Raw genomic sequence first — 10942 nt, 5'->3', positions numbered from 1 at the left:
CACATCCCCATCCTGCCTGCCCACAGACGTTACCTACGATGCGTGGTAGGTAACGAGCACTTTCTGTTTACTGTGCTCCCCTTCGGCCTTACCAGCACCCCTTGGGTGTTCATGAAAGTGATGGCGGTGGGTGCAGCTCATCTGCGCAGGTTAGGGGTCTCAGTCTTCCCCTACCTCAACGACTGGCTGTTGAAGGCAGACTCGCCCCAGAAAGTCATCTCCCACCTTCAGACTACGGTGAACCTCCTGCACACGCTGGGGTTCACTATCAATGTGCCAAAGTCACACCTGACTCCCTCTCAGATGCTCCCTTTCATCGGAGGTGTTCTGGACACAGTGCAGTTTTGGGCTTATCCTCCCGAAAAGCAAGTCCAAGACATTCAGGCTATGATTCCGATCTTTTGGCCTCGGTCTTGGGTTTCGGTGAGAATGACTCTGAGGCTGCTGGGCCTCGTGGCCTTCTGCATCCTGCTAGTAACACATGCCAGATGGCATATGCGGGCTCTGCAGTGGGACCTGAAGTTCCAGTGAGCGCAGCATCCCGGGAATCTCTCCGACATGGTCTAGATCTCGGAGGGGACTGCGAAAGACCTACAGTGCTGGCTTTCGAATCTGCATTGGGTCCACAGCAGCGCCCTCTCCCTTCCCCAACCAGATCTCTCTATAGTCACAGATGCGTCACTTCTGGTTTGGGGCGGCACATGGGAGAGTCGGAGATCAGAGGACTCTAGGCTCCGGCAGAGACTGGGCTCCATATCAATCTTCTGGAGCTCTGGGAAATCAGGCTTGCGTTGAAAGCATTCCTTCCCTCTCTCAAAGGGAAAGTGGTGCAGGTGTTCACGGACAATACTACTGCCATATGGTACTGCAACAAACAGGGCGGAGTAGGGTCCTTGATCCTTTGTCAGGAGGCACTAAGCCTCTAGACATGGCTGGAACATCAGGGCATTACCCTGATGGTTCAACATCGGGCGGGTTCCCTCAACGCCAGAGCGGACGAACTCAGCCGTCGATGCACAGCCGATCATGAATGGCGTCTCCATCCGGAGGTGGCGCAAGGTCTCTTTCAGCAGTGGGTAGAGCCTTGGGTAGATCTGTTCGCCTCCGCAGGAAGCGCACAATGTCAGCTGTTTTGTGTGTTGGAGTTTCCAAGGCGGCACTTGCTGGGAGACGCTTTTTGTTTCAAGTGGAACTCCGGCCTCCTTTCCACCTTTCCGCCCATACCTCTACTGCCCAGAGTTCTCAAGAAGATCAGGAACGACCGGGCCCAAGTTATCTTGGTGGCTTTGGACTGGGCATGGAGAGCTATTGAGCATGTCCATCGATCCTGAACCTGTCCAACCTCCGCCTTCATGCGTGGAGATTGAGCGGTGACAGTTGACGACTTTTGATCTTCCACCCGAAGTCTGCGATGTTATCTTGGCAGTCAGGCATCCCTCAACCAAAACTGTATACGCCTGTTGTTGGAATAAATTTGTGGCATGTGTACCAACAAATCTGTTGATCCCCTTTCTGCCCCTCTATCCGAGGTTCCTCTGTTCATTCTTTCCTTGGCCAAGCAGGGCTCTGCTTTGGGCATCGTTCAAGGGTATTTATCTGCCATATTGGCCTTCCTTAGGTTACCTGATCAGCCCTCACTTTTTAAATTTCCTATTGTGAGTAGATTCCTAAAAAGCCTCACCAATTTATTTCCTCCTACTCTATTTATCATGCGTCAGTGGGACCTCAATCTTGTCCTTACTTATTTGATGTGTACTCCCTTTGAGCCAATGCATAATTGTCCCTTGCAGCTCCTCACCTTCAAAACTGTCTTTCTTGTTGCTATCACCTCCGCTCGCAGGGTGAGTGAGCTTCAGGCCCTTTCCTCAAAACCTCCATACTTGTCTGTGCACCCTGACAAAGTAGTGTTGCGCACTAAGGCTTCCTTCCTTCCTAAGGTGGTTACACCTTTTCATGTAGGCCAGTCCATCACTCTGCCTACTTTCTACGCACCCCCACACCCTTCCCATGAGGAGAGATTCCACCGTCTGGACCCAAAAAGAGCGTTGGCGTTCTACCTCAATCGTACTAAAGATTTCCGGGTGGACGATAAACTCTTTGTTGGGTATTTGGGTGCGAAAAAGGGAAGGCGGTGCAAAAGCACACCATCTCTCGATGGGTGCTTCTTCGCATCAAAATGTGCTACGCTTTGGCCAAGAAGCAACCTCCTGAGGGCTTGCATGCTCATTCCACCAGAGCAACTGCTGCTTCCACTGCGTAAGCACGCAGAGTTCCTGTCCTGGATATCTGCCAGGCAGCTATGTTGGCATCCCTGCACATGTTTGCTAAACCCTACTGTCTGGATAGTCAGGTCTGTCGGGATGGCTTCTTTGGTCGTTCAGTCCTGCAGGACTTCCTAGTATGATCTTGGTTCACAGCCCACCACTGAGGATGGCATTGCTTGGGTATCTATTCAAAGGTAAGGAATCAGGTAAGGAATCAGCAACTAGAAGTCTCTATCAGATGTACAAGTTACTCACCTTCGGTAATAAAATATCTCGTAGAGACATATTCTGGTTGCAGATTCCTTATCGCCCACCCATCCTCCCTGCTTGGAAACTGATTTATAGGGATAGAGATTCCCCTTTCAGGTCCTTAGCTCTGGTGCACCAATCTCAGTGTTCTTAGTGGCTCTGCTCTTTGGCGTGGAAAGTCGTTAAAAGAAACTGACCTCACTGCGCAAGGGCGGTGTCTATATACTACTCCCGACATCATCACGGCGAGTATGATGTCCGCAGAGTCGACCTGCACCACCTAACAAAGCGCATGGGTATTGTTTGAAGAAAAATCTCTGGATCCAGTCTGACGCCTGGGGGAAATTCTAAGGTAAGGAATCTGTAACTAGAATATGTCTCTACCAGATATTTCGAAGGTAAGTAACTTGTACTTTACAAGCAATAATAAATCAAAGCAATTTTACTCAACTGCGAACAAGCCTTGGCAAAGTCAACAGTGGCACTTAGAAATGTTTCCAAAGAAAACGTAAATAAGTGTCAATGCGGTTGGTTAGAAGTACATGAAGAGACCAACTACAGCAGAGAGCTAATCACAGGGACTAGAAAGGTCCACAAGAACAGTTGCCTTTACAGAGGAAGCAGTCATTCTGCAGTTTCAGGCACTTTATCTGTTCCTATGGAGTGGTACTGATGCAAGGGATGAACATGAGCTAAGGATGCTGTTGATGGGATGTGGTCGACAGGAGTCTTCCTGCAGGGATTCCTCGGTCCACAAAGATAGTGAGGAGTCCTGGTTGCAGGGCCAGTGTACAACAAAGTCCTCTCCAGTCTGGCCAAAGTGCAGTCATCACTGGACTACCAATCGCCTGTTGGTGCAGTCACAGATCAATCCTTTCTGGATTGATGACTCTCTTTATGAGTTTGCCAGCAACTCAGTGGCAGCACTACTGGGTTCAGCAAACTCTGGTGCAATTCTGTGTGTCGGGTTTTGGTCATTGGTGCTGCATGGCAGTGCTGGTAGCAACTTACAGAGTTTGGGCTAACAACTTCCCCTAGCAGGCTTCTTCAGCACTTGTATCCCTGTACTGCAAAGAGGAGGCCAGTCATCTCGCCCTTGGAGTTCTCTTGGCTTGACTGAGCCCTGGAGACAGCCTCTCTTCGAACTGGACATGATAGGCACAGTCCCTCTCTTCACCAGCCACCAGGTGCAGTCTTTTGGTGATGCAGCCTTTCTGCTGGTCCCTCAGTTCAGAAGGGCAGTCCTTCAGTCCCTCTTTCGAATCAGGCGAGATCTCAGGTGCTTGGAAAGTGCCCGCAGGGCAGGATGCGGTTGGTAGCCAATGGACTACCAGGTTCCCTCCCACATGGTGACCACTTTCTATGGAGATGTGGCATCTAGCTATCCCAGGATGCACCATTCTTCCCACTCCCATGATGGCAAGACCCCTCTCTCAGTGTTCAGACCTCACTAGCCCACCCCTGGGGTGCGGCTGCCTCAGGGCTACACGCCCCTGCAGAAACCTTTTTGGCAACTGGTTTCGCCTTGCTACTTCCCATGCCAGCCTGTCTGCCTGAACAATGGGGCAGCTCTCCACCCTAGTGAGATACATCTGCCCTTTAAAGCCAGCTTCCCCTTTGAAGCCTGCCAATTAGGGCTAACTCCTAAGTGTCTTCTTGCAGGAATAAGTCAACACCTCCCTGGTCTGCAATCCCTCATTGTTCTCCTTCCTGAGAGTCATTGACACATCTCTCTAGGAGGGCAGAATGCTGTCTTGTGGAATCCAGGAAGGCACAGTAGGTTTAATGGAAGGCAAAGTAGGTTTAATGGCAACAAAGTGTCAGCTTTGCTATATTGCAGACTGCAACACGTTGTATTAATTTGGACTTGATAGCTGAGGGGTCAGTGTGTAGCCCTGTTCTCTCCAATTGGACAACCAGATCTTTCCACAGTACAAATTGTAGTTTTGCGTGTTTCACTGTCTGGACATGCAAAGTACATGTCCTGCCTGTTTCATATGTTGCACCTTGCCTGTAGGATTTGGTAGATCGGGCAGAGGTGTGACTTACAAAGATATATACAGGAAGTGGTGGCTTTGCATGAGTGCCCTACCAGTCTGCAGTGCAGACTGGGGGACTTGTTTTATTTGGGGATCTCCAGGGTGGCACAACCAGTGCTGCAAGCCCTAGGATACCCCTCTAGCTTACATGTCCTGGGTACCAGAGTACCATTTACTAGGGATTTACAGGTAAGTTAGCCATTTTCAGTTGGGTACAGCAAATTTGACAAACACTTTAGGGTCAGGGCATTGGCACTGAGGTCTGGTTAGCAAGCCTCAGCGTGCTCTCAGGGTAGAAATTCTATTGTACTGTCAGACTACAAACTGAAGTTGTCTTAGCCGAGGCTGTGCTCCGGAACAATTCTGATGAGCCTAGCCTCAGTTCATTCTGTGACAAAACTGCACCTTTGCCTGAGTGCTGCCCCCCCAGCACTTCAATACCTTTGGATTTGACTCTGACCAAAGACAATGACAACAAGGTTTTGGTGACAATGGTGATGATGGGTGTAGGAAAGTAGCTCCTTTCTGACCTAGTTACCCCCTCTGTCTGCCTGGTGCCAGTATGTTTAGACTGCAGTGCATTAGGGTCCTGCTACCCAGAACCCCAGTGTCGGTGCTGCCCTAAATTGAGTTGGTAAGTGACTTTTACACCCCACAATTGACATACTGGTACACCCATGTAAGTCTCTAGTATATGGTACTTAGGTACCCAGAGCATGGGAACACCAGTGGTCCCCCATGGGCTGCAGCATGTATTGTGCCACCCATGGGTGCCTATACAAACTGTGACTACAGAACTACCATTGCAGCCTGTGTAAAATTGTGCATGCACCTTTCACCCTTTATATAAGGGTTGCCTTATATCATGGTCACTGCATTCTGACCCTATAAGTCATCCCTAAGGAAAACCATCAGCCCAAGAGCAGGGTGCATGGTTCTTAGTGTGAGGGCATCCCTGCAAAAGCAGGGGTGCCCCACCAACCCCAGACTCTGTTTTCGGGACTTTGTAAGTGGTATCTATCATGTTGGACTCGTGCAACTACACTGATTCCAGTGCTAGTTGCATGATACCATGTACTCTGGGGGCTCCCTAGGGATTCCCCGTATCTGACCCCAGACACTGTTCTGTCCTCCTGCTGCTGAGCTTAACTCAGGCAAGGGAAGACAGAACAAAGGGTTTCCTGTAGAGGAGAGGTGTGGCCACCTCTCCTTTAGAAATAGGTGTTGCTCTACTGGTGTGAGGTGTCTCTCACTGCCACCAAACTGCTTTGAAGAACACATTTGGTGCCCTCCTTACTTACACCTTTTTGCTCCAGTGCAGGAGCCCCGGTTCCCGTACTGGCGTGAAACCACACAAAGGACAGGTGAGTGACCATGCCCCTGTCCAGCTCCTCCCCTAGGGAGGTGCCCAGAGCTCTGCCAGGTGTCCACTTGATTCTGCCATTTTAAAAATAAGATGAGCAGTGGCCCCTGGGATCATCTGACTGGTTAGTCCAGCTGGGTGATGTCTCTGAGCCCCCCGATAGGTGGATCACTGCAGTAAGTGTCAAACCCCCTTCCTGGGTTACTTAAAGGCTACCCTGAGGGTGGGACCCCAGATTCGTCTGCAAGACTTCCAGATTCATCTGCAAGACTTCCGGATCCGTATGCAAGTCTCCTCTGCAAGACACTTCTGAAGCCTAGACACTGGAACAACTGCTGGACTTTGCTGGGGCCTAAGACACGACTGCACCTAGTAGGAGGTCTTCTACTGCAACTTTGTCCCCATGCATTGCAAAGACTCTGCAACCTCTGTGGCCATGCATCCTCAGGAACCACAAAGACTCTACCTGCACTTAGGAAAGCAAAAAAGAATCTCTGTGGGAGTGAAAGTGTCACTCCCTTGCATCTGCAGGCACCTCAATGTCAAAAAATGCTTGGTGGATCCTGCTGTCCCACAGACTCTCCAAGGCTCTATAATACTGGTGGTGGTTCTATGGCTCTTCAGAGGTCTGACCTGTGTTCTTTGCAACTGAGAATTCCGTGGTTCCTCTTTAAAGCTGCTTGGCCAGAACCCCCGTGCACCACATCTGTTTGTCATTGCCAAGGCTTGATGGATCTCCAGTTCAGAGACTTTCTAGCTACAAGAAGCCCCAGCCTCCAGCACTACACAGCTCCAAGAACTACATCTTCTCTGCAACTCACTCGACGTGGGCATCCCTCTTTCCTCTGCTGCTGAGGTCTCCCTGTGCCTCACTGTGCCCGCTGCCAGGGTGTCCTGCTGGAGGTTCCATCAATTCCTTCTTGCTCTACTGCTTGCTGAGGGCTGGCCCTGACTTACCTGCAAGAGTAATATCTCCTGAACCTTGCTGGTCCCCACAATTCTGCAACACCCCATAAAATGCTTTCTTACATTTGCCAAGGCTTGTTGGTGGTCCTGCTGACCACTGACCCCTCTGCAATTCGATGACCGGCAAAGGAGAGCTAATGCATGACTCCTGGGATCCTCATGCATCGCCTGGACTCCACAGCTGCACTTCTTTGACCCCCATTCTATAGGAAAGCATCACCAAGAGGGGTGGGCATTGCCCACTGCACCGGCTGGGCATCCCTGGGTGACCTGGACTGTGTTGCCTCTTTCTTTAGGTCCTCTTCTTCCAGATCCATGGTGGGATTCCACTGATATGGTCTATGCGCCCCATCCGAGGTCCCCCATTGACTTCAATGGCAGGTTCTGACACAACTTCACCCCTATGCACCTGGGCTCCCTGGGTTATATACCCCACTTTTCTGGATATTCATGGGTGGGGGCACTCTTGAACCTCCCTTGTCCCAACAGGTTTCATCTGAGTCCTCTGGGAAGGGTCCTAAACCGCGTAAATTCCAACTGTGTGTTCCCTCATGTTATCCTTTTGACACTGACACAGGATTACAACTCTGCACACGGGCACCTGGGGAATCCTATCTAATTACCTTTGGGGTTTTAGTACTTCCCCAGGGTCCTTGGGTGATAGCTTGGGTTGGTACTGATTTTTGCATTCAATTTTTTTAGTATATGGTTTGGCCCCGCCCACCCCATTGGGGCCCATGTTACTTTATGCTTTTTCTTACCTGTTTCTAAGTATATTTTTGTATGCTCATATCTCCGGTTAGGAGATATACCAAAGTTATTTGAGAGTGAGTGTTATAATAAATAATACATTATTCTTCTAACACTGGAGTGGTTCTTTCCTGTGTGCACATCACAGACTTACCTAGGCGGAATTTGCATCTGCTTAACAGCCTCCTGGATAAGCTTAGCTGCTCTCCACAGCTACCTCTTTGAGAACTCTGGTTATCTAGAACCTCATACACTATCACTAAGAGTTGCCTGGAGTCCGTACAGGACAGCTCACCTATAGGTGTACACCATATACTCAGTATGCCTGGGCGTAGAACTCTGCTCAACCGGCAGAGTTTGCAGTATTTCTGCCTTCAACACTATGCAGAGTAGTGTGGAGTTCCTGAACTCCACTCTCCAGTGTGGAGCAGAGCTCATTCACGCTCGCGAGATTGGGTTTTGGTGCTCTCTCGCGAGCGTGATGATTCACCTGGGCCAATAGCAAGCATGTGAGACTTTGTATTCTCTCGCATTGCTTCCAGCCGTGCTGGCAGCCTAAATGGACCACTTGCAAGCACAAACCCACTTTTGAAGTACATTTTCTACTCCAGAGCCACTAAATCTAGTAAAAAAATACTTTTTTGACTAGATTTTCTTCTCCAATGGAACCTGCAATTTGTTTTTCAGATTAAGAAGCCTTTTTTTCAAACAGGAAGAAAGTGTGTCAGAGACTCCAACTTCCTGTTCCTGTCCAGCATTCTTCTCCCAGTGGTTTGCCAATCCCTGGGTCACTTTTCACTTGGATTTCGAGGTGGAAAGATCACTCTCTTTGTCGCCTGAATATACCTTTGGATTTAAGGACTTCGGCCCTCATTACAAACTCGGGCAGCGGGAGACAGAATACCACCAGTGCCGGCGGTATTTCTGGCTCCCTATTATGACTTTTCCGCTGGGCCAGCGGACAGTAACAGTGTTACCGTCTGCTGGCCCAGCAGAAAAGTCACATCAACATTGCTGCCGGCTCGCAGTAGCACATGTTGCGGATTTCACTGCCTGAAATTCGGGCAGTGAAATGCGTGACGGGGCTATGCCTGGAGGCCCCTGCACTGCCCATGCCAAGTGCATGGGCAGTGCAGGGGCCCCCAGGAGCACCCCAAGTCCCCCTTACCGCCAGCCTTTCCATGGCAGTGTTTACCGCCGTGGCCAGGCTGGCGGTCAGGGACTCATAATATCCAGTGCAGCGGTGAGTATGACCGCCAGGCGAAAGCCTGGCGGTGTAGTGGAGGGGCCGGCGGTATGGCCGTTGCTATTGCGCCATGGTCATAATAGCTGGAGTAACACCGCCAGGCTGTTGGCGGTGTTACCACCAGCTTACTGCCGGCCACCAGGGTCGTAATGAGGCCCTTTGTTTTTGTGAAATCAAACAAGTAATTCTAAAACTATTGAATGAGGGGGGTGTTGTTTGTTTGGTTGGGCATGCACCAGTATTTCTTTGTACTTTAATTTGATTTCAGGAAATGTACAGTGGTGGATGGAGTTGAAATATGGGTCTACTTATGATTTGTTTTGCATTACATTGATTTTTCACCTTTTGTAAAGGAATATTGGTGCACAGCTCGGTACATTTTCCTCATGTTTGTAACAGTTGCAATATTATTTAGTATGTGGCCTAGATTTCCAAAGGGCCATTTAATATAGTCAGCCCAGGCCAGTACTAGTATTCATCACAGTATGAAATAAATGTTTCAGTGGTATATGTTTTTAAAATTTGATTTAGGGCAGGGATGGCATTGGATTACATTTAAAATGGCTATTGTTTGTATTCCATACTTTGTTGTTGCTAAAAGTGTATAAATTGTGGAGTAATAATATTGGATGGCACAGGAAGAGGTTGTTTGACCATGTGGCTGGCAGACATTTTGTGCATGCAGCCAATGTCCCTCTGCCATAGGCTTGCATGTGTTCTCCTTTGTTCTCCTTGCTCCTTGTTGTTGTTTGACGATGTAGCTGGCTGGCAGCCATTTTGTCTATCAAGCAAGTCTCACTTGCCATAGACTTGCATGTGTTCTTTGTTCTCCAAGCTTCATCCTTGCTCGTTGATGCTGTTTGACCATGTGGCTGACTGCCAGCTATTTTGTCCATCCAGGCAGAGTCCCTTGCCGTAGGTTGCATGTGTTCTTTGTTCTCCATGCTTCCTCCTTGCTACTTGTTGTTGTTGTTTGACCATGTGGCTGGCTGAAAGCCATTTTGTCCATCCAGCCAGTGTCCTTTGCCATTGGCATGTGTAAGGAAATGCCTCCTTGGCATGGTTACCCCCTGACTTTTTTCCTTTTGCTGATGCCAGTTATGATTGAAAGTGTGCTGGGACCCAGCTAACGAGGCCTCAGCACCTGTGTTCTTTCCCTAAACTGTACCTTTGCTTCCACAATTGGCACAGCCCTGGCACACAGATAAGTCCCTTGTAAATGGTACCCCTGATACCAAGGGCCCTGATGCCAGGGAAGGTCTCTAAGGGCTTCAGCATGTCTTATGCCACCCTGGGGACCCCTCACTCAGCACATGCACACTGCCTCACAGCGTGTGTGTGCTGGTGGGGAGAAAATGACTAAGTCGACATGGCAGTCCCCTCAGAGTGGCATGCTAACCTCACACTGCCTGTGGCATAGATAAGTCACCCCTCTAGCAGGCCTTACAGCCCTAAGGCAGGGTACACTGTACCACAGGTGAGGGCATATGTGTATGAGCACTATGCCCCTACAGTGTCTAAGCAAAACCTTAGACATTGTAAGTGCAGGGTAGGCATAAAGAGTATATGGTCTGGGAGTTTGTCAAATATGAACTCCACAGTTCCATAACGGCTACACTGAATTCTGGGAAGTTTGGTATCAAATTTCTCAGCACAATAAATGCACACTGATGCCATTGGGGGATTTATTGTAAAATGCACCCAGAGGGCATCTTAGAGATGCCCCCTGAATACCAGTCCGACTCCTAGTGGTAGGCTGACCAGTTCCTGCCAGCCTGCCACAACCAGACGAGTTGCTGGCCACATGCGGAGAGTGCCTTTGTCACTCTGTGGCCAGGAACAAAGCCTGCACTGGGTGGAGGTGCTTCACACCTCCCCCTGCAGGAACTTTAACACTTGGTGGTGAGCCTGAAAGGTTTATGCCTTTTGTTACAGCACCCCAGGGCATCCCAGCTAGTGGAGATGCCTGCCCCTCCGGCCACTGCCCTCACTTTTGGCAACAAGCCTGGAGCAGATAATGAGAAAAACAAGGAGTCGTCACCTACCAGTCAGGACAGCCCCTAAG

This window comes from Pleurodeles waltl, chromosome 4_1 (assembly GCF_031143425.1).
Source record: "Pleurodeles waltl isolate 20211129_DDA chromosome 4_1, aPleWal1.hap1.20221129, whole genome shotgun sequence".
NCBI classification, from domain to species: Eukaryota; Metazoa; Chordata; class Amphibia; order Caudata; family Salamandridae; genus Pleurodeles; species Pleurodeles waltl.
This window is presented reverse-complemented; position numbering follows the sequence as displayed.